General features: G+C 40.7%; 1 long non-coding RNA gene across 1 annotated transcript; it reads left to right on the forward strand.

The window, feature by feature from the left end:
• Positions 1-330: 330 nt before the first annotated feature.
• LOC141756327 (uncharacterized) lies at positions 331-25,572 on the forward strand. Its single transcript, XR_012591448.1, has 5 exons — positions 331-571; positions 2,628-2,713; positions 3,116-3,252; positions 24,065-24,128; positions 24,831-25,572. It is a non-coding gene; the product is annotated as an uncharacterized LOC141756327 (long non-coding RNA).

A 25,572-nucleotide genomic window follows, 5' to 3' on the forward strand; every position in this document is an offset into this window, starting at 1 on the left:
GTTACGGAACACTTTGCTTTAGCAATAAGGCTTAATGTCAAACCATTCCTTCTTCATTTCTGTCACCGTACAGCTCTGCAATGGCACAGTGTTGACAGCTTTTGTAATGTTTTCTTCCCTTTTGGTCCCCAAACATCACGCCTGACAGAGCTTCACTTCTACTTCAAGCACCACCGTATAAAGTTATTTTTTTATTTTTACTCCTGGGAGACATTTTTGTGAATGAAACTTGAAACCCACATGTGGAGCAGAGCAGTTAGACGCCTTATATAGCGATTAAGGGGTGTCGATTATGCTAATGACCCACAAATGGGCAGCTTCTCCTGAACAGGTGGCACTCATCAAGTTGAAACGAGCAATTAACAAGTTTGGAACTCTTGCAGGAGAAAACCTCACAGAAAAAAAGTAAAAGTAGTTTATAGGATTAGAATACAAAAATGTCCTTACATGTTCCTGTTAGTCTGGATAAAACATATTTACCTCATTGTTTTCATGGAAACTACTACTGAAGATACCGTCTCTAAGGAAACAGGTGACAGCGAGCTCCATGGCTGGTTGGATAACACTAGTGGTGAGTAAGAAAATGGTTTTGTTGTTATTGAAGTGACACTTTCTCCCTTTAAGGTGAGTCACTACAGCCAAAAACATTGTGTTTCATGCACTGATCAGTTTTGAGATTTGGGGCTATTTTGCTTCCCTAACATGTCTTCTTTCAAACTAGTGGAAAGAAAAAATCCAAAATACACATTTAGATGTTTATTTTACTACATTTGGTCTGTTTGTGTCTAATGTATATCCTTTTGGGAAATGTCATACAGATATCAAGAAGATGTTTACCCTATTCACCTGTACTGTCTCCTGTCTATATTCTGAAGGTTTTTACAGAGGGGTTTGTTCATATATCATTCATAGCCTGATTTATAGAGCATGATAATCCTAAAAAACGTGCCGACCGTCATCTACTGTAAGTAACAGCTACTATGGATAAGTACCTCATACAACCCGACTTTAAAACACCTGAACTATCCCTTTAAGGGGTTAGAATTACCATGAGTGTGCACAATGTTCTGCTTGTGACATGCTTCTTCAATAACAGGACAATAGATAGATAGATAGATAGATATATAGATAGATAGATTTATTGATGCCAAATTAGGAAATTATTGTGATACAGCAGCAGGGCATCCAGACAATGCACAGGAACAGTACATAAAATGTCAACATTAGAGAAATATCCATAGAATACAAAATATAAAGAATATTACAAGAAAGAATAAGAGTATATACGCTATAAATATACCCGACTACTACAACTATAAAAAAATCTAAATTATAAACATAGAATAACCCACTATATGCAGTAACATACTATATACTTTAGCGTGCATGTGTGCAAGTTACAATGTTTTGTTCTTTAATAAAAAATAATTGAAGTAGTAAACGTGCATAGATGTGCAAAATTCAATATGTTCAAGGTTATTACAGGACTAAAACAGAATGTGAGGTTGAGACAGAAGCTATAACTATAAACTATAAAGCCCAGAGTTCTCAATGTGTGTTGGCTTCACTTTGGCTTTTGCAGATGAAAATATAGTGTGGCCCCGCTGCAGACTGTGACGGGTACATACCGTATATGTGTAGGTTCAACTATAGAATAATGAGATGCAAAGCAGTAATGTGCAGAAATGTGTCTTCAGATTGTCACGGGATGAACTTAGTTGAGCCTCTTTATATCCGGGGAGTGTTTTTGCTGAGCGTGCTTGTTCTTTTGCATACTTGTTCTTTTTTAGCTCTGCTCTACTTCACAGTCTATATACAGTATCCTATATATATAAATATATATATATATATATACATACACCTGGGAGCTGCCCAGTGCAGCCACAGTATTCCACTGTCGGATGCTGGACAGCTTCACTTGGGCAATTCGGTGTCAAATTGGTTGCTCAAAAGCACCTCAGCAGCAGTTAGTGCAGTGAGGTAGAGCCGTGTTCGTTCTCTGACAGGTTTTTCCCAGCTGGTCTGAGCGAGCCAAGAATGGTTTGTCTCGCCTGTGGGGGTAGGACAAGACACAAAGTAAGCCTCAGCCTCCTCCTAGATTAATAATTGCAGTGACACTATTCAGAGTCTCCACGACTAATCCAAGCCCCTGAGAGCCCCGCAGTATGTTGGTACCTCCATGTAAAGGCTTTTCCCGCCTTGCCTCGTGGGCCACCGAGCTCGCTCGTGAGCTCATAACATGGAGCTGAAATCCCGGTCTATCCGTCCCTAAAGAGCTCTATCTGCCGTGTGCCGCAGCTGCAGAGAAGGCCTGCCACACAAGGGTGTCATGATCAATATTCCTGAGAGTGCTTGCCAAGGCCCCTCTGAGATGAGGTAAAGACAGATCTTATCTACTGTGTGTGTGTGTGTGTTTGAAAGAAGGAGTGGGGTGGGGTGGGGGGTTGGAGGGTTGTGAGACGGAGCGAGTGAGCGAGAGAAAGACAGATGGAGTAAGAGTTAGATGGAGAGAGTTCGACACCGACTGAACAGCCAGGCTCCATCGGAGATAAATGTAGGGGGAGGCACTGTGAATAATTTATACACGCCAAAAATAAAATCAAAAACCTTGTTCTCGCTTCTTACAGATAGATGAGTTCCCTGGGATCCCGGGAGACCTGCAGACAAAGTAGCGAGGGTGGAGACGGAGCCGGGACACGGCAGCATGATGCAGGTCTGCTTGTGTTTCATCCATTAGTGCACCATTCACACAACTGGTTAATTAAAATTCATATTTCATCATGGTGTTCATTTTAGTTACTAACTGGTATGGATCTGGAATTAAATAATAAAGAGGCAATCATGCATGAACATAATTTACAATGTGCAAAAGCAAAAGCATTCTGCATATTGACAGAATGTAATGACACCAAGGTGTGTTTATAATCTGTCAGCACTGAAACAGGGATGTACTAGTGACATGCAACAACCTTAGAAATTCAGAGAATTAATACAGCAGCAAACAACTATTTGTTATGTAAAGATTAAGGAGTGATGTCTACCTGAGCAGAGAATGAAGTCACTCTCCCTCTGTGTGTTGTTTTAATCAGAGCTTCTCTGTGCTTTGTTGACGTAGCCGGGCCGGCCGCGCGTTCATGAGAGTCCCAGTGTGTGTTCCCCACTGGCTATCAACGGCAGTTACAGCTGATAACGCCGTCCCGACCAACGCCGTCGTCATGGAAGCGTAGCAACCACTCTCCGGTTCCCCCTCAGGTAAACACTGTTAGCTCTGTCAGCACTGTTAGAGCTGTTAGCACCGTTAACAGTCCTGTCTAGAAGGTAACCCGCAAACTGATTAAATCTGGCAAAAACTGACGTGAGACTCGCTGCCCGACAACCTATCCTAACTTTACTTATTAAAGGTCGATGCCTAACCTTAACCATCTCGCGAGAGTTTCCAAAACCTGTGGGGCTACCTTCTAGACACGACCCGGCTCAGCCGTCGCCATGTTGAGAGCCTTGAAGAGGCAATCCCTCTGCTCTGAATATCCAACTCGTTCTCATCCTAACTCGTCACATACTGACGCTTTGTCAGACCCCTCGGCGTCACTTTTCGGTCACAGTAAACACATGCTTAAATGTTGTGAATTCAACAAAAACACCTGCTTAGGTTCAGGCAACAAAACCACTATAGTTAGGTTTAGGAAAAAACAACATGGTTGGGCTTAAAATGTCCGCGTTTGTACAGTGAAAATGACGCTGAACGTTGTGAACACAAGACACGAACGAACAGCTGATTGTGAAGTGAAAGTGAAACTTAACGCACAGGACACAAACAGCGGTCTCCTGGATGAAAGCCTCGTGTTTGTTGGACCCATCCACCTCTCCTTCCGTCCACCCGTGTGTCACTTTTGCTCATTAAACTACATCACCACAGCACTTTCTCTGAGTGTTAAATATTGATGCGGATGTGTTTACATTGTAGTTAATGGAAAGCCCAGTGCGTCACATAGAGACCCTAAAGGGTGCCTTGTGCGTCGGTATGGAACGCCGATGGCCGTGACAAAGCATCGGTTTTAGACGCCCTGGGAATGAAAACGGGCTGGAATATCATATCTGTGACAACAAATACTAATTTCTGTGTTCATTGACAGCAGCCTTTAATGTACACTTGTACATTATTTAGTGCAAATGTAGAATGAATGCAATACAAGATGGCAACGGGTGCTCTTAATGGAAAAGAGGCTAAATTCTGTTATCAAAGTTTTATTGCATTTTTAAACAGTACAAACCCCAGAGATGATATGAGAATATCTACATGATACATTAACCAGACAAAGTAAATTCCAAGAAAACAACATTATAGCATCATGTGGTATTGGGCAACAATAAATAACATTATAAAATGATTAATAATTCATGTTGCGTGTTTATTTGCAAAGCAGATTAATACGTCTTTTTACTCTTTGCATGAACTTTACACTAGCTGGGGTTCATTCCACAGACTTGCAGTCTTTGGACAGAAAATCCGCCATGTAATATAGATATCCAGAGCACTCAAGACACAAGGACGCCCTAAGGCAACTGCAGGTCGCTGACACATAGCGGCTAGGTGTAAATGGGATGTCTTGACCAACAACAAGCCTGATAGTCTCATGAATTTCTAACCACGGGTTCCGACCTTTCGGGCATGCCTAAAGGAAATGGATCAGAGTGCTGTGATTGTCCCCACACATCCAATGAGATATTAGTCCCACCTTAAGGCACAAAATATGTCCAGCAAATCCTGCTGCAAACACAACCGGTCTGGGATATAAAACGTGTGACGATCTGGTGAGCATCCTCAAAATATCTCATGAGTACATCAGAAGAAGGACAATGATGTTGATTTAATCACACATTTCATCAGTTATTGACATAATATAGAGTTAGATTGGCATAAACCTCATTTTACATGTTTGTTGGAGCATTCACTTCCATGCAAGAAATACTTACAGAGTTTAACTCTCCATAAAAGTCAAGATGGCAGTCACCATTTGCTTTTTGGTTGTCACCATCTTGGTTTTTCTGCCGTAGTCATCTTGGTTTTTCTGCTGTTGCCATCTTAGTTTTTGTCCGTCACCATCTTGGTTTTTGTCCGTCATCATCTTGGTTTTTGTCCGTCACCATCTTGGTTTTTGTCCGTCACCATCTTGGTTTTTGTCTGTCATCATCTTGATTTTTGTCCGTCATCATCTTGGTTTTTGTCCGTCACCATCTTGGTTTTTGTCCGTCACCATCTTGGTTTTTGTCCGTCATCATCTTGGTTTTTGTCTGTCATCATCTTGGTTTTTGTCCGTCATCATCTTGGTTTTTGGCCGTCGCCATCTTGGTTTTTGGCCGTCGCCATCTTGGTTTTTGTCCGTCACCATCTTGGTTTTTGGCCGTCGCCATCTTGGTTTTTGGCCGTCGCCATCTTGGTTTTTGGCCGTCGCCATCTTGGTTTTTGGCCGTCGCCATCTTGGTTTTTGGCCGTCGCCATCTTGGTTTTTGGCCGTCGCCATCTTAGTTTTTGGCCGTCGCCATCTTGGTTTCTGGCCGTCGCCATCTTGGTTTTTGGCCGTCGCCATCTTGGTTTTTGTCCGTCATCATCTTGGTTTTTGTCCGTCGCCATCTTGGTTTTTGGCCGTCGCCATCTTGGTTTTTGGCCGTCGCCATCTTAGTTTTTGGCCGTCACCATCTTGGTTTCTGGCCGTCGCCATCTTGGTTTTTGGCCGTCATCATCTTGGTTTTTGTCCGTCACCATCTTGGTTCTTTGACACGAGAGGGTCGAGCTAAGTACAACCAAACGCTTGGTTTTTATGCAGCTCTCTCAATGTACTTACTTAGAATAGAAATAACAGAATAAAATAATACAATAGTAGAAATACAATTTCTAGATTTAAGTCAAGTGTTTGGAAGTTGTGACAATACAAATAGTGCAAATAAATAAATACTGGATCGATATACAAGGACTGGATGGTTATGTACATGTGGAAATGTCTATATACTGTATGTGCAGTGAGTCAGATTTATATTTACATTGACAGGTATGTACATATTACAATATTTACATAAAGTGACACGATATCTACATATTACAAAAATGTGCATTAAAGACTGTAAAATTATAATCAATAACGGCAGCATTGGATATTTGGTGTTATTGACAGTGTATGACTGATTAAGTGTTCATCAGAATGAGCATCACGCTGTATTGAAGAAGACTTGAAACTAGCGATTGAGACCATAAACTCATGTTTACAATGTTTACTGAGGTAATAAATCAAGTGAGAAGTAGGCTCATTTTCTCATAGACTTCTATACAATCAGACTTCTTTTTGCAACCAGAGGAGTCGCCCCATGCTGGCTGTTAGAAAGAATGACAGTTTAAGTGCATTGGCTTCACTTTTCAGACTTACATATTTAGCGTAGAGACGTGAGAGTGGTATCAATCTTCTCATCGAACTCTCTGCAAGACAGCGAATACATTTATTTCCTAAAAATGTCAAACTATTCCTTTATTTATTGTATAGATAGCTGGCACTAAAGGCAGAAATAAGCCCAATGGGTGAAGCCAAAGAACCAAAGAAGTTAACATTGGACTGAAACCAGTGAAAAAGTAAAGACAAAGAATGAAGGAAGCCTTGTTGCTGGCTGTATAAATGCCAGACTTCCTCTTCCTTTTTAGAAACTTTAGATCTAAATCCAGCAATTGTCCCCTGACAACACAGAAGTCCTCACATTGTCTGGCATTTTCTGCTCATTGTGCCTTTTAGTCGCTCTGTCTTAACTCTCAGGTCACAAAAGGCCTGAACAGAACAACGGCTCAGTGACACGGCCGGCGCTGCAGTCAGCTTGTTAAGGAACAAGGAACACTTTCACTCACCCACAGAGGAATCTCCCTGACAATCTGATGGATTGTCTTTCATTGTAAAATGTACCTGCAGAGTTGGACATCCAGCGGCGTCCTTCCTCATTTCTTACACATAATCTAAAGTGAGTGGGCTTCCCCCTGCCTCTCTGTGCCTCTCTGACATTAGTAGGTAACAAAACCATATTTCTTCCCGAGTTTATGAGATTAATGTTGGTACAAATTCACATTTATTTCCTCAGCTGTATCCCCACATTCGCAAGAACCATCATCAAACATACTGATCAGACGTACATTTGAAACATTATAAATCAGGGGTCTCCAACCTTTTTTCCTCTGAGAGCTAATTTGACAAAATGAAAGTGTCCGAGAGCTGCTCATAGCACCGAGATGTACATGGCCGATAAAAGACGTCATTTCTGTCTTACATTTATGGTCCTTGGTTCTTTTAATAATGTTTCAGCCACGGCAGTCACGGCCTCTATTACAGTCCTGCCATAGACGAAGGGCTTTTGTGTTTTGTTAGGATGTCTACCAGTTAAGGAAGCCTCTGTTGTTACGTTGGCCTTCTTTGTTAGTTTGGTAAATGGAGACTGTCGTCCTTTAAGCGTTGTTTTCAGCTCCTTCACCTTCTCTGTTCGTAGACTGCTACCAGTCGGAAAGTCCCATGAAAAGTTGCCGTGGACTTTGGTGAAGTGACGCTCGACGTTACACCTCATGAAAATAGTAAATTTTTTGCCTTTTTAAACAGGTTTAAAAAGAGACTTTGTGTTTTCTCAATAGGGCTGTCAGTCGATTAAAATAGTTAACCGCAAATTAATCAAATTTGTATCTGTTCAGAATGTACCTTAAAGGGAGATTTGTCAAGTATTTAATACTCTTATCAACATGGGAGTGGGTAAATATGCTTTCTTTATTCAAATGAATGTATATATTTATTAATGGAAATCAATTAACAACACAAAACAATGAAAAATATTGTCCAGAAACCCTCACAGGTACTGCATTTAGCATAAAACAATATGCTCAAATCATAACATGGCAAACTGCAGCCCAACAGGCAACAACAGCTGTCAGTGTGTCAGTGTGCTGACTTGACTATGACTTGCCCCAAACTGCATGTGATTATCATAAAGTGGGCATGTCTGTAAAGGGGAGACTCGTGGGTACCCATAGAACCCATTTACATTCACATATCTGGAGGTCAGAGGTCAAGGGACCCCTTTGAAAATGGCCATGACAGTTTTTCCTCGCCATAATTTAGTGTAAGTTTGGAGCGTTATTTAACCTCCTTTGTAAAATGCTAGCATGACATGGTTGGTACTGATGGAGTCCTTAGGTCTTCTAGTTTCATATGATACCAGTATCTTAGTTATACTAGTTATAAAACTGAGCCCGCTACAACCTCTGAAATGACAAGTAGCGTTAATGTGTTAAAGAAATTAGTGGCGTTAAAACAAATTTGGCTTAACACGTTATTGTCACGTTAACTTTGACAGCCCTAGTTTTCAAATGTATGTACATATTCTTTGAACCTTTAGTGAGCCACTCCGAAACGGATAGCGTTTTACTGGTAGCTTGCAAGCTACTCGTTGGAGACCCCTATTATAAATGCATTTTTCATGAAAACATGCTAATGTTCTTATTATTACTTGTTCTTTAAATTATAATTGTTTCCATATGGTAGCAGCATGTTTGGAACTATTTCCTCTTAAATGCAGAGTTGGTGATACCATTTTCAAAGCTTTGGAGAAATTAAAGTTATTCTGTTGCTTGTAATTTCAGTATGTTTACATATAATATGAATATTATAGTAATTTGAGTTCAAGTTTCCTCATAGTGTTATTTATTTCAAGTCAGATCAGAAAGCGAGTTCTATGGTAAGGCAGCGTATTATAGAGAATAACTCTTTTCTAATAAATGATAAATTCTTAAACTCATTCTATGCTCAGAAATATATCAAGTGCAATATTTATGAGCGAAAGCAATATTATATTAAAATTGAATTTGGTGACATAGTCAGTATTCATGCAGTGTTGCCATAAGGCAACAATTTAGTTCCAAATAATCCCCATCACCATATTTCAATGTTTTTCATTTGTCCATGCACATGAAAAAAAGTATCATTCACATCCAATGCTAATCACACAGTGTAGTGTTTGAACTCTGAAGCAGCGACTCTACGCTACTAAATCTAAGTGTAGGGACATGCTTGGTTTGGTTTATTTGCACATCTAAAACCGACTCGAAAAAGACACTGAAAGATATGCGGGAGAAATGATGAGGAAAAGTTAACTACAGCTTCAAATAGCAGATCCCTAATTGTGCCAAAAGTTATCACTTCAATACCTTTACCCATGTTTGACACACACACACACATGCAGATGTGGGAAAACAAAAGTAAGCAGGCCATGAAATGTAGCAATCAAAGCAAAAGTAGTGGAATAAAAACAACAAAACCAATAGTCTCTCGCCTTGTTAGTGATCCCACGAGGCTGCAATGCTCATTACGCACCATGGAAACTAAAGCGTTGGGAGGATGAAAAATTGGATTTTGATCTTTACCACTAGTGGGGCAAAAAATATTTTGTCTACAGGGTGTCACTAGAGGAAAGACCATGTTCCACAAATTAAAGAGGCTGTCTGCTGAACAGTGATCTTCAGTGCTCTACAATGTGAAGTTTGGCTCAACTCCCATCAGTCTCAGCTCCACTTTGGCTCAGATGAGTTTAATGTGCAGTGTTAAACGGTAACTGGTGTGTTTTCCAACCTATTTTCTCATGTTTTTGTGTCTAATTGACTAATAACAACAATTTCTGAAACTGGTCCAGTATTGAGGGAGAGCGCTGTAGACGGCAGCTGCTCACAGGCTGCAATATGTTGTTATTGGGGCAAGCTGGCACCGTCTAAAAGTGCTTGTTTTTGCCATGACAGGCTCTAATTGTTATCATAAGTGTTATGTACATTATGGAAAGAGTCTCGCTCAAGGAGAAGTCTGAAATCTGGCAAGGTGACATGTTGCTGGAAGACAACAGTGGAATAGTGGAATGCATCCATGGTGGAAATGTGAGCGCCAGCTGGGCAGAGTTTGTTGTGTTGGCATACAGGAAGTGTAGCTTAGTGTTATCTAAAATATTTTCAATGTCATGGCTGAATATTAAGATGATTTCCACAATGTGGATGAGGTCTTTGAATTCGATGGTTGCCCGTATTTATTTGAGCCAGAGTATACGGATATTCAGTTTTCACAACGAGACTTCTCGTTGAGCGGGACTTGGACACAATAACAACTTGTTTAGGTTTACAACTAAATTTAGTTGACAAGAAAAATGGAAAGTTACAAGCTAAAAATTGATTTAAAAATGCAATGCAATGCAAAATGAAATAAAATGCATGCAATCCAAAAGAAATTCATACATATATATGAAGTGATCAAGTGGTTGCCTCTCTCTCATATGTGGTAGGTAAGGTCGCTTGTTTTGTGCTTTTTTTGTGTGGAGAGTTGCTTGTTTCTATAGATCTGGTTGCTTGTTTCTTTCGCAAGATCTGGCAACACCGAACGTAACGTTACATTGACGCTGTTCACTTGCCCTCGCAGCTCATTTAGCGGCTGCTGGTTGCAGCGTTCTCCCTCAATACTGGACCAATTTCAGAAATAGTTGTCCCCATTTATCACAAAACATGGTAAAATAGGGTCCAGTTTGAAAAATACCAAAATTACCCTTTAATATTTTATGGTATTTTATGGCACTCCATCCAATATAGTTTTTGTCCAGATATTTCACTTAGCAACTGATTAAAAATTTGTTCAACTAAATCAAAACTGTCCACATCTCAGGGCCTCCATGCTGAGCTCACCATGTGTTGAATGTTTGAAGAAGTCTGGACTGAAAAACCATATCTGATATAGTATTTTTTTATTTATTTTAATATTTATGAGCAATATTATCAGGGGCAAAAAGAAGGAATTTTTCATTGAGCCACGGACAAATTGAGCTACTTGCATGTGACTCACTCGGTAAACATTTAATAAACCATTTTTATGGAACAGAGTTAGTGTCCGTATCTGGGTTTTGCAGATTTATTATATTTTACTGCATGTTTCTGCTGGCTGAAGATAAGTCGCAGTATAGATGAGCGCTCGTCCAGACAGAATCCCCCAAAACTAATGAGAAGACAAATAGTAGAATATAGAAAAAAGTGTTGTTAATGGGATGGTAACGTTTCCAAATGATTTAGTCTCAGTTGAATCCACTAACCTGACAGCACCTTTACAATATCTTCAACTAGATCCAGGTAAACTGTGTAGGAGTTAGACAAGCATAAAGCCCGTTTCTACTATATATTACACCTTTATTTCTTCATCTCTGTCTCCCACTCACATCGCTCCCTGTGAGGTCATTGGTGACTCTCAAATTGATTGAACTTTTGGCCCAGTGTTTTACCTGCTGAGTGCTGAACTGATGGAGAAATGCCTTAAAGCTGCTTCTTTTAATGGCCACCATAGGCTGGCCTCAAGAGGGTCACCAGAGAGAGTGAAAGAGACAGAGAGCGATAGATAGCCAGTAGTAAGGTTTATCTCAGAAACCCCATCCTTTAAAGGTTCACTATACAATATTCAGAGACTTCATATAGCATATTTGCAATATAATGTTATGTAAGGGGATAATGTACAGCGAGCTGGTCATTGTTGTGAAAGCAACCCAGACAAGGCGATTCCGCGAAGTGGAGGGGTCACTCATCGCTCTGAAGGGGTTTATTTCACAACAATGACCCGCTAGCTGCACATTATCCCGCTTATTACACGGCTACTTAGTTAAGAAATCAATAATTTGACACAAAAACGGTCCGCCAGAGTCCAACATCAGAACTGCGCCCATAGCAACGGTCTGTAATACATAGCAACGGTCTGATATAAAGAAATAGCAGACCGTAGAACGCCGTGATTGACCAATCAGAATCAAGTATTCAACAAAGCCGTGTAATAAAGAGGAGTAATGGCTACCTGAGCAGAGGATGAAGTCTCTCCCTCTGTGTGTGTTGTAATCAGAGCTTTTCCGAGCTTTGTTGACATACCCGGGCCGGCCACGGATGCATGTTTGTGCATGTGAGCGTGCCCCACTGGCTAGCTCATGGCCGCCGCTCTGCACTGCGCTCCTAAAGCGGTTACAGCTGATAACGCCGTCGCGGAAGCGTAGCACCCACCATCCGTTTCCCCCTCAGGTTAACACTGTTAGCGCTGTCAGCACCGTTAACTCAAACTTGTCAACCCTCACGATTTTTCCGGGAGACTGCTGTTTTTCATTGCCATCTCCCGGTTTCCTCTGACGTCACAATTCTCCAGTATTTCTCCCAAATTTTCAAACCTTTTTTCCTTTACGTCATCACAACCTATTTATGGCCTACTGTTTCCACCACAATCAACAATAGAGCTACACCAAATGTCGTTTCCTGGCAGAAAAGAGCTGCTCACGACCTCCCGACACGACGCGATTTGAGCTGCTCCTGGCTCCGCTGAGTTCAGCGCACATCACAGCATGCAGTGCCAAAAGTTGGGCTTTGCCCGACGCAGTGAAAAGCTGTCGTGGAGCGGCACAAGCCATTGGAAATAATAGGTTTCAGAGCACAGTGGTGCTGTTGTCGCGTTTGGTGAGAGAGAAATGGAGAGATTTATGAAGGAAGGAATGAATGAAAACTGACAAATATTGGTTTATGCCAGAGATTCACAGAAGTTCACGCCAGAGGGGCGAATTATTTTGTAGCTGTTCTTTCATAAGAATTCAAAATAAAGATTAAAAGTATTTAAGATAAAAATGCTGTTGCAGAGTACTTATAGTTTTGCTATTTTTATTATTTAAAAGTCACCAGAATGCAGGAAACAAAGGGAGGAACCCCAGACCCCCTGCTTTGGTTTTGAGATCCTCACTAGTTTTGAGGTCTCAAGGTTGGCAAGTATGCGTTAGCTGCGAGCCGCCGGCTCAGCCGTCGCCATGTTGAGAGCTGTGCAGAGACGATAGAAATGCTCCCATCGCACATGTAGCACCTTTAAGAAATTTGCTAATAATTCAGTTAGAACCAGCACACAAACAAGTAGCACAATTCATATTGCTAAGTAGTTATAAATCTTCCAATCCTACACATTAGATTTGTTTTTAATATGTTGATTTGGCACATTCACCAGAGAGGTCACAGAGCAAATTAGATGCAAGCCGCATCAACGTTTCATGACTAGTGGCGGTGGGAAATGAAAATAAATTCAACAACATGAAAGCCATTAAACACCATTGAAGTCTTTCTCTTATTTTGAGGTGTGGAAATGTTCCCTGTAGGCGATCAGACAATCCTCATTATCAGACACAACATGTAAAGCTGTGTTATTAGGGATATTATAGGTTACAAGGAACAGTGTGAATGCTTTAATTGAGCTATTACTTTCAGTATTGGTTATATGCACAGTAATCAGGTGCTTGCTTTGTCCTCTTCGCAGTATCTATATCACATTAGATTACATTCTCCCCTTTAGCCTTAAGGGGTCACTGAGTCATTTAAATTTTCAGATTTTCAATATTGGATTTTTGTCCCTGAGGAGAAAGCAAAATAATGATTTATTGCGTTGAGGTTTTTAACTGCTGCCTCTACCAGCGTCCACTGAAAGTAAACCCGTTCCAGTGTCTCAGTGAAAGTCTTTAAACGTGTCCTCAGATGTGGTGTTTCAGTACCGTTTCTGAGACTCTGCTAGGGAAGCGTGTTCTTTAGCAGTGAATGAAAAAATCTAGTGATTATCTCCCTGCTTGGCAAATCACATAATAGGTAAAAGAATTTGTGTAAATCCTCCTTCACATGAATCTTAATGACGCCCCCCCTCCCCGCTCTTCCTGGGATCTGCTGAGCGTGGGTACACGTGTATTCTGCTGACAAATGGGAATCCAATTATATGATCTGACTCTATAGTGCTGACTTCACAGAGACACAGAGAGGCTAGCCGTCTGCTGGATCCCCGGGCCGGGGGACGCACCCATAATAAGGGGACTCAACACCAATGTGGGGATTAAACCCTTTAAGGTTAACTAATACATTTTAGAGGCTGTCCTCACCAGAAAGCAAAAGCATTTGTCTTTTGTTCAAATGCTTAAACCAACCTTTGTTTACGTTTTCCTTACAAGCATCCTTGTGTAACTGCTGTCCTCTTTCAGATGCAAAAGTGGAAGCAGCGTGTTGTTGTTAAACTGCCACAAAACCTCTTAGAGTTGAGCTCAAGGTGGATGTTTTAGATGTGCAGAGTGCCTGACTTTGACACCAACGACTAATGTCATCATCCTAACCATCTTTTCCTAACTGCATTAGTTTATTTATTTGATTTGGCCACTGGGGGGCAGCACACCAAAGCTTGATATATTACCAGTGGGCAACATCCAGGGTCTGAAAAGTGAAGCCAATGTTGAAGTGCCTTAAACTTGCATTCTCTCTAACAGCCAGCAGGGGGCGACTCCTCTGGTTGCAAATAGAAGTCTGATTGTATAGAAGTCTATGAGAAAATGAGTCTACTTCTCTCTTGATTTATTACCTCAGTAAACATTGTAAACATGAGTTTATGGTCTCAATCGCTAGTTTCAAGTCTTCTTCAATACAGCATGATGTTCATTTAGTAAATTATGGTCCCATTTAGAGTCAAATAGACCATAAAGCAGGGTATGCTTTAGGGCGTGGCTACCTTGTGATTGACAGGTCGCTACCACGGCATTGTCCGGTCTGGGAGTTGTCCGTGTTTTTGTTTTCAACTACTTTAACTCTTTCACAGTGTGTTTTCAGTTCATGAAAGTTAATTCTAACATTTTAGTACCCTAAAAAATGTCTTATTCAGCATTCAGTTGTACTTAGCTCCAACCTCTCGTGTCACTTCTGGTTCCCAAAAAAAAAGATGGCGATGGTCAAAAAACAAGATGAAGATGGCCAAAATGACGAACTCGAGGCTTCAAAACGGCAGTCCATTTATATGGAGTCGTGTTTCTGGGGGGGTCAAAAAAAAACAGACTTTCACACAGATGGTGTTCGTACCTCGAATTATTTTGACCCAAACCACAATCTTTTCCTAAACCTAAGTAAATAGTTTTTTTTCACGTAACCTCCATACTTTAGTAGTTTTGTTGCCTAAACTTAACCAAGTTGTTTCCTGTGAAGAGGGAAGCTTATTTTGAAAAGACTGGAGCAGAAATTGACAAATGCATCACGTGTTGCTGAACATTGGTAGGAAAACGCATGAAAAATGAGGAATAACTTTTCGTAAGATATCATACAAACCGTTGTATGACAATACGTTGCGAGGATGTAGTGGTTTATGGTTAAGTTTATTGTATTATCCTCCAGGAAATGAATGTAGGTCAACACATTGTTCTTGCAAAGGTGTGTGCAAGTATGCACATGACCTCTGTAAATATTTAAATCCTACAGTATATACTTCAATGTAGTTGGTGTTTTCAAATAAATCATTTAATGTGTGTGAGAGAGCAGAGTTGTAGACCTTCAGAACGAGGACATTTTTGCAAAATAAGGACCATTAAAACTTGTTGGCTAGACTGGTTTAAAGTTGAAAGACTCAGAGAGCATCTTCACATATACTGTATGTGTTTCTATGTAGAGGTCTGCATGTGTTTAGGGGGTCACAGATCATGATGTGGGACTGGTACGGTACATTAAATCCAACCTATAAAAGTCAAGATGGAAAATGGATTCAAATCATACCTCTCAGAGAAATTACAGCCCCTATATATGAACAGGTGTTAGCACGCTACAGCGTGGTGTGAATCATAGATCATCTTGGAGGTTATTGTACAGGTTATATTAACACCAGCTATCTGCCTGCTAATAGCTTCCCACACAAGTGGGACGTTAAGATGAAATAAAATGCTTGTGGTTATGAAAGATTTAATGAAAAGTTATTTTCCAGAATATGCATTATCAGAAGTAATCTGCAGAGGCAGATATTATATGAAACATCTCTTCATTGGGCTGCTTTCATCTCTCTCTCTTCCCAGTTCTTGTGTTTTTAACTCAACTTAAATCATCAGTGTTTCTCTGCTCAAGCTCTTAAATTCTCTTTTCTCTGATATCCGTCATTTTACTTTAGTGTAGTGAAAGTATTTGACTCTGTCAGACCATATCTCTTAGAAAGATTATCCAGAGAGCAACTTTAAATCCACAGACAGGACGTTCCTGGTAATTCTGACATCTATGTAAACTGATGATTAAGTCTTTTTTCACTCTAAACTTCTAAACCAGCCAAAGAAAGTAGGCTGCCGCCGTATAAAGTCATCCTTTACGGTACACCAACACGGGTGCTTTCCGTTACTAGACCCTCTTTCCTGACTGTGCAGGTGTGTCGGCGTGATTGGTCGTTTTTCTGTTAGCTTTGTTGCACCTGTTAAGGTGGGTCAACTTACACCTTCATCGTTCTCATGGAGAACTCGGATAGATTACGCTTCCAATTAATTTCTATGTGGCCGAGACCCAGACTGTATAAGAAATGGACGAAGTCACTTGGTTGGTTTTTGGACTGACGTTTTGAAGCCTCGAGTTCCGCATTTTGGCCGTTGCCATCTTGGTTTTTTGCAACCAGAAGTGACACAAAAGGGTGGAGCTAAGTACAACCGAATGCTGAATAAGACATTTTTAGGTGACCAAAATAATAAATTAACTTTCATGAACTGAAGACACACTGTGAAAGGGTTAAAGCTGTAAGACGAACACACGGACAACTCCCAGACCGGACTACGCCGTGGTAGCGACCTGTCAATCACAAGGTAGCCCCGCCCTAAAGCATCCCCTGCTTTATGGTCTATTTGACTCTAAATGGGACCATAATTTACTAAACGAACATCATGCTGTATTGAAGAAGACTTGAAACGAGTCATTGAGACCATAAACTCATGTTTACAATGTTTACTGAGGTAATAAACCAAGTGAGAAGTAGGCTCATTAAGCAACCAAAGGAGTTGCCCCCTGCTGGCTATTAGAAAGAATGCAGGTTTAAGGCACTTCAGCATTGGCTTCACTTCTCAGACCCGGAGGTTGCCCACTGGCCGAGGCACATTGCCTCACATATTGTTTGTTTATATTCTTGTTTTATATCTGCATGGTGAAGTAACAGAAGCAGCAGAGGAGATGGGATGATGCTGCTTGGATTCAGAGAGTGCAAAGACAGAGGTTAATGACAATAAAGTGATTGAAAAAACACTGTAATTAACTTTGATTGCTGTTGTTAGCGTGCTACGCTAGCCCCACAATTTGTGATGAAACCCTACCCATCCCATTTTCTATCCTCTCCTGCTTTTTTTTTACTACACATGAGCCCATTTCTCCAGGCAAAATTCGGTCTAACTGTAGCTTTATTGATATGACTTCACATAAGTCCCAGCATATATACCCAACTTCAACCCAAGCAGAGCGAGAAGAATAAGTGAAAACACCTGTGTGGGTGTTATTGTACAAACGTATTACACTAGAATATTGGATGTCACACTGCATTTGACTTTGTGTCCCACCAGCTGGACTTCAGTGGATTGCTGCTGTAGGGCACAAAACAAGAAGAGGACAACAAAGTGTTGTAGTGGCAGAGATGGAGGTCACTTAGTAATGGAAAAATCTACTTCAACACAGAGATAAAAACACCATAAAAGGGGACAAGAGACAGAATCAACACCCTTTTTGCAGCTAGAAGGGGGTGTCATGACACTCGAGACAGGCTTTACTACTCGCCTCTTGTTGAAGGCTTTTACCTTTGGGGTTTGTTTGGCACAGTAACACTTTACCAGAGCATTAAATAAAGATAAGTAAAACCATTTTTTAGAATTCTGTCTCTGGTTTGTCAATAAGAAACAAATGAATTCGAAGGTCTCTCCATGAATCAATGCTGATCCTATTGTTGGCTTTTCTTGCTTCAGCGCAGACTGAGGCAGCGGGGCTCCGCAGCGAGTAACGTTGTCGTCTCCACCCGCAGCCGGAGAGAACAGGGAGACACCGGCACCCGGTCGGTAACGAGACGAAAACGTTTCTCGCTGCAGAGCCCCGTCACTTTACAAGACACGGAAAACCTCTGTTGGTCTGGAGGAGCTGCAGCATTTATTTCTCCACAAACGTCCACTGTACATTCACTAGATATTCTCAGAGCTAAACTAACTCTTCTGCAGTGTGGAGTGAGCGATTGAGATTATGGTTGTTGTTATTAGGATCTTTTATCCTCTATTTCGTCCCCGCTTTAGTCCTTTCTCTTGTGTTGGCCTGTTGAGAGTATTTTAGGGTCGTTTTTGTGCCTTTATTTGATAGTGGACAGTTGAGAGTTGACAGGAATCAAACCAGTATATTGTATGTGTTTTCAGGATGTCCCAAGAGACTAACTACCATCTGCCTCCTTTAACACACAGTATTGGAACAGCATGTCATTGTGTGACGCTTCATACTTTCTCCATGTGTGGATGCAGCTTGTCTCTGTCTTGACAGTGTGTATGGATGTTCGGCAGAACAATGGTAAAAGCCGAGGTCACCGCCCAGCGTGATACAAGCTTTTCTAGATCCTCCAGTGGCTCCTCTGTCTCTCTGTTAATGATGGCCGACGACAGTTGATGAGTGGGATCTGTCAGACGTGGCGGCGGAGCCTGATGAAAAGTTCACTTGTCTCAGAGCAATTAAGCTCTCGGGGAAGTTGATGTCACACCAAAAGGTGAAGTGAAGAAGTGGACTGCTGGTAGGAGAGCTTTGTCACGGAGGACTTGCAGAGACGGCAGTATTGTTAGAGTGTTTGAGGTAGACGGCGAGCAGAGAAACCAGCGGAGGGCGGTTTAGAGAAAGATGCACAGGGCACAGCTTTGCTTGTGGGGGTGGAGGTCCCTTGGAGCTCTAGTGATGATGATAAATGGAGGAGAGCCTGAACACCAGTGGGAGTGAACAGGGCAGAGGAGATTCTTGATCATTTCACTGTGTTGGACAATTTTTTAAAAGTGTCCTAAGAAAAAGGGGCTGTATTCAAGTTTAATAGCCAGGTGCCTTTAAGTTTGTCCTGCAGAGCTAACTGGAGCAGGATGCCCAACCGTTTGGCCTATATAAGTTTATATTTCTTATTTTTTTGTGAAATACTGTATCATATCTTTCCTGTTGCAATCCCCATATCATTCAAATAAAGCTATCTGAGAATGGGAAATCTTTATCTCACAGGTCTAACTCATTTTTTCCTATTTTTGGTCTGATGCACATTCATTATGTCGAGGAAAATAACTCTGGATTCGGCTATTTTACAACTTTTAAAGGTCCCATATTGTAAAAAGTGAGATTTTCAGGTATTTTACATTATAAAGCCGGTTTAAGTGATATATAAATGGTGTTGAACTATCAAAACGCTCAATATAATGAGAAACACACAGCCCGTATTCAGAAATTCAAGTTTGAAACAAGCTTTTAGGATTTCTGTCCATTTGTGATGTCACAAATATACAATATTACATTAACATTACACGGTTTTAAACGTAAACATTCTAAATATGTCCCAGTTTATTTCCTGTTGCAGTGAATGTAAATAACATCAGCTGACAGGAAGTAAACATGGACCCAAACTGTTGCCTAGCAACGCAATTCCGTTGCAATAGCATTGAAATACACTAAAACGGAGCGTTTCAGACAGAGGGTAAATACAGGTATATTGTTTTAGCGCATTTCAACGAAAGTTCAACAGTTTGGGTCCATGTTTACTTCCTGTCAGCTGATGTTTTTCACATGCACTGCAACAGGAAATAAACTGGGACACATTTAGAATGTTTACGTTTAAAACCGTGTAATGTTAATGTAATATTGTATATTTGTGACATCACAAATGGACAGAAATCCTAACGGCTTGTTTCAAACGCACAATTTCTGAATACGGGATATGGGACCTTTAAAGGATATAGGATATATGGGGAGTTGTTGGTAACACAATTTAGAGAAAAGCAAGATGGTCAAAACATCTGATATTCCCAAAATGGTTGTACAAATATACAAGTGTTTCAATTCAATCTACTGTCATTAGGCTGTTGGTTTATTTTATTTGTACAACACAAAGTGCCAAAAATTAGTCAAATAAAAATGTAAAAAAGGACTTAAACTAAATTTAAATAGCGTTAAATACTGGTGTAATACGTTTGAGAATTCTCAGCCAGCCTGCAGGTGTCTTTTTTTCAGAGAAATTGTCTTAACATTACTGTTAAAAATTAAATTTCAAATGAAATGTAATGTTTGCAGCCCCAGACCTTGACAACTCAAAAGTTTAAAAAAAATACTATGGTAAAAAAAAAAAGGTCGCAAGAGAAATGTGAGGGGTCACGAGATAATTAACAAAACAGGAAATAAGAAAAATACAAATTATGTTAATGTTTTTCTGACTTTCTCTAGTCTTTTATATTGGGAAATTTTAGATTAGTTTTAACTGTTCAAGCCTCTATAAAGTATTAAAATGTTCTGATAAGGGAACATCTGCTCACAACAGCAGGCATAGGCAACCTGCCATAAGGAATCACTTCACATCACATCATAACAGGAACCACTGCCTAAAGGAAAGCGGTTTATATTTAAAGATATTCTCTTAAATAAACACAATATGGATGTAAAAGACAAATGCCAGGTTATAGTTCACATTAAAATCACAATATTGCCACAAAAGCACCAAGTGCATGTATTTAAGTGCAGTAATCCATGGAGTTTCCAGGCATAGAAGTTGCTTTAAATCACATGGTGCTCCTTCCAACCATATATAACTATGACCTCACTCCAACAGCTATAGGCGATCCATATAAATAGATGTTTGATTCTTCTCTTCTTTTTTCCTGCCTACTCCACACAGCTCAGCGCTGCATCCTGCCTGCTTCCCAGCAGTTTAAGTCCCTCCACCTTCTCCCTGTATTAGGATTTAGATTTATGTGAGTTCAGCATGTTTGTCGATTCAATGTGAGTTTATATCCACTTAACTGCTGTGGATCTCTGCCACGGCGGTTGAAAGATTAGAGGAATGTGTGTGCAGACTTATGCTGGAGTAACAAACAAATGTACGTTATTGTTGCAGAAAAAACTGATGATGGTGTCTCGACTAAAATTTGAGGAAGTTTTTTAACACCTATAATGCTGTTTCCAGCTGAGCATGATGGATATGTGTGTTGTCTTGGCCTTAATTCAGTCCTTCTCTGCCTTCAAATTATAATTAGTTTTTCATTATTTCATAGAGGGTCACTTTGATTAATTGTTCATGCTTTTATGACGCCCTTAGAGGATGCATCTATGATAAAGGGCTCCACAAATAAACTTAGCTGACATTATCTGCCCTTGTGTTTGCACGCAGTCAAGTGTAGTTGAATATAGCAGGTTTCCTCCTCAGAAGAAGAAGCAAGGTGCTTCTAGGGCTGCACAATTAAAGGGACTGTTTGTAACTTTTTAAGCATATAAATGTAGCGGGTCGCCACACATGCGCGTTCGCATATGCGCGCTCGCGTGTGGCCGGAGCCTCGTCTCCGCTGCCTGCTTACCTTCACTCAGACAGAGCGCGCGTTCACGTCTAGTAGAGGTGGAGCGAGTACGTGAGAACGCTCACTCCACACTGCAGAAGAGTTAGTTTAGCTCTGAGAATATCTAGTGAAGTGGACGTTTGTGCAGAAATAACTGCTGCAGCTCCTCCAGACCAACAGAGCTTTTCCGTGTCTTGTGAAGTGACGGGGCTCCTCCACGTGTTATGTTATCGTCTCGTTACCTATCGGTTGCCGGTGTCTCCCTGCGGCTGCCGGCTGCGGTCGGGAGGCGATAACGTAACTCGTTGAGTAGCCCCGCTGCCTGAGCCTGCGCTGAGGCAGGAAAAGCTAACACTAGGATCAGCAGTGATTCATGGAGAGACCTTCGTCTGGTCAGCTAACATTACTGCCAAGCAGGTGAAATATAGAGTGATATTGTGCTTTTAGCTGACGTGTGTCGCCTCACTGTTTTGAGCGATGCTCGTCCATGTCTATTTAGAGCGAGCAAGCGCAAGCTCGACGCTGACTTTCGTTGTTTTAAAGGCCACAGGTGTCGCTGTTAACAAGCATTTCTGAAAGTTACAAATAGTCCCTTTAATTGAAATTTTATCGAAATCGCAATATAAAATACCATTTAAATTAAATATTGTAGTGTTGCAGAGATGTCCTGGCCTCCACGTCATATTCTACAGGCTTAAGAGAACATCCTTGTTTGGTACAGATCCCCGCAAAAATCACACCATAATCCTTTTAATGTTTTTCAATTCAACACCTTTTTCATTCCCTCTAATATCGCCAATCATATCGCAGTTGGAACATCAGTCAAAATGAGATATTTTTTCAAAGTCGTGCAGCCCTAGGTGCTTCCATACATCTTTTTTACAGTATGAAAAACCAAGTTTCACAGAGTGGAATAATTGAGGAAGCCTTCATTCGGCGTTGCCAGTGTTTCTGTGTCCATGCGGAGTGTGTTTATATCAGTATACACATCATCTCATGCTCCTTCTACTGTCACTCAACTGAGACTCACAGGAAGAGATGAAGTCTCCACCAGGAAATAATCCCTCAAAAACATGTTGCCTAAAACTTGTCACATTCATATTTTTATATTTAGGGCATATTTGTAGCGGAGACAGCAGTTAACTTCAAGCTATGTTTGACAGCGTAAGGTCTATTTTGAAAAGCACAAAAAATAAGAAATGCACAAAAAATTTAATGTGTTGGAAAATGGCTTGTTAATACATACTGTTTTAAATTAAAGTAACAGGTTGATAGGAGTATTAGTTCAGACTGTAATTTGCTCTTCATCTTTAACCTTTTAAGAGTTGTTTTGAGGTTTTTTGCAGCAGCCAGAAATAGGAAATCATTTTTTATTTTTTTCTGTGTGGTTTTTTAAATTGTCAGCTGATGTGAAAAAGCTTAAGAAATGTCTGCCTTGTGTTCTGGCTTAGTCTCGCATAGCCAGACTTATCTCCACAGCGCTGTGTCAGTGTTAAAGAAAGGTCTGGCTCCACACATTATTATTCTGATTATTATTATTCTATATATCTGCCCTTTGTTTTTTATCTGTTTTTTCATCTATCTACATGTAGGGGGGGAAAAAACACTCTGGCTTGTGTGTATTTCTTTAAACCAATCACATCTTCTTGGGTGGCTTCAATTTTCTTTTAATCAAAACACAGACACGTATTGCTTCAGTTCAGTTATTGTTTATTATTTTCAAGGGGCTAAACTTCAGTGATGTAACGTGCTGTGCCGAGGCTTCAGAGTGTGTGTCGAGTAATCCCGGAGGTTTTCTGTGAAGCGCGTATCGAGGCTTGTATCGTTTTAGACCAATGACGTCATTGAAGATGCCCGATTGTTCCTATATAAAAACAAATAAAGTTTCCCCTCTATCATTTTCCTATAGTTACACAATCACATTCACTGCCCTCTGCCCAGTTAAACCACTGCCACATATCTGAGATGAACCAACTTGCTGGAGAGCTTCATGAAGCTTTATCTCACTATCACCACTAAACATTAGCTTCATTTGTTTTTACTTAACATATGCAACTTGTTTTCCAAGAGGCAAAAAGGGGAGGCAATCAAACACTTTTATGCTCCTGATGACATCAACAATAATGTCATGGGTTAAACCAAGTATGGAGGGGGGGTTGTGTTGAGTTAAATGTTATGCTGATAAGAATTTGTTAATTATTAAAAGAGATTTCTTTGCAAAATGACGAGAAAAGTCGACATGTTTGTACAGATAATGTCGACTAACACAAGTAACATCTTGTTATTTACCTGTTGTAGGTGTGACAGACTCAAACACCCCTGAGAGAAACATGGCTCTGACTGAACTGATTGTGTAGTCGATTGGAGGGCCTATTTAAGGGAGATGTTGTTTTGTTAGTCAGGAAAGAAGGATGTCTGTAGTTGTTTGCATGTGATGGCGCGTTTGAGTTGAGTTTTTGCCAGTTAAGCCAAGTTTGTTTTTGACCTTTGTTACACCTGTAGTTTGGCTGCACTGTGTAAATAAATCACCCATTTTTAAGTCTTTAACAACATCTGAGTCGGCCTCCTATCACCTTGCTAGACCCTCTGGTAACGACTTCCTCACAAGCATAACAGCTGATTCTTCTTGACCTCAGAAACAGTTTGATGAACTCAAAAGTCTGCTTACTTTTAACAGAGCTTTCAACTTCAACGGTCTTCCTCAAACTCCATCTGCTCAGGAAGGACTCCCAGTCTTTCAGGTATTTAACATCAACAACAACAAAAACTTAACTCATTGTCAACTCACTCACGTTTTCTGTCAATCTCATCTTTGGGAAATGAGCTGTTGAAGGCTCTGGGAAAAACAATTAAGGTGAGTTTAAGGTTGGCATTTCTTAGTCAAACACCTGAACATTGGTTTTACATTTAAAGTATTTCTCTAACAGATATTGGAGACTAAATAAGCAACAATCAAAGTAAAAGTTGCATTGCAATTAATCATAATTGTGTGGGTGTGGTCTCCTTGACAACGCAACCCACAACTGTCATCAGTTTCTAATTCCTACATCTTTTTCTAACAAGCATAAACAAAAACACAGTTATCTATCATGGGAAGAACCAGTATGAGTTTAACTTCAGCTGATAATTGTGTGTTCATGTACAGAAGGATCCCATTCCTTATTATATGGTATAAAGCTGATTAAGAAAATGGGTTTTCAGGGCCTTTAAGCTCACCTCCACCTGGACCAGCTGCAAAATTAAGCTGCTGTTTACACGTTAAGGCATCACTTATTTAACACTCTTGACGACAGCCATTCATCACGAGGAGGGATTTAAGTGCAATGCTTAAGTACATTTTGTTGCAAATACTGGTACTTACTAAACATATTTACTAAAAATAAAATGCAGGCACTTTCTACTTTTACTCCCGTTAAGGATCTGAATACTTTCTCACCGTGCAGGTCTGGAGGTGAACGCACCACACGCCGAGGAAAGAGGATCCAGCTGCAGCAGCAAAAAGCCCAGAGTGAGCTGTTAACTCCCACACTTAACCAGGAGCTGAAAGGACTGCAGTGTTCACTTCTCAGGTGTGCACGCAGGTATTTCCACTCGGCTGCCTTCCATCTATTGTGTGTGACAGGTGCTCAGGCGCTGGCTTATGATGACATCGTTGTGGGGGCCTGAGCAGGTGACGGAGCACGACGCCCCAATCTATCGCTCATCTGCACCCACTGCATACACACAAACTGCATGCACATGCGTCCTATCTTCATTGTCTTCCTCACCCAATCATCTGAAGTACACCACGCTCTCACATTTTTATCCCCAAATGGCGCCTCCTCCCTGATCCTGTCACAACCAGCCGGGCTCCCAGGTGGCTGCTGGATTAGCCGTCATGATGCCGCTTTATGGCACATGAATCAGGAGGAATATTACAATGAAATGCGTAGATTGTTGTATGTAATTTCACATCGGAGTGATTTATAACACGGTGGTAGATTGAGACAGATACCTGGAGGTTTGCAGCAGAAGGTCTCCTGGTGTGTTTGTACATGTAGATAAATATAGAGTAGCAACGTGGGAGGAAGCATTTGTCCCAGAAGTTTCTCTTACTGTAAATTAGCATTTGAAAGATTCATTTAAATGATGATTTTCATGTTCCTCAACATAGCTGTATGTCTCCAGGATAATGTAACAATACAT

This window comes from Sebastes fasciatus, chromosome 18 (assembly GCF_043250625.1).
Source record: "Sebastes fasciatus isolate fSebFas1 chromosome 18, fSebFas1.pri, whole genome shotgun sequence".
NCBI classification, from domain to species: Eukaryota; Metazoa; Chordata; class Actinopteri; order Perciformes; family Sebastidae; genus Sebastes; species Sebastes fasciatus.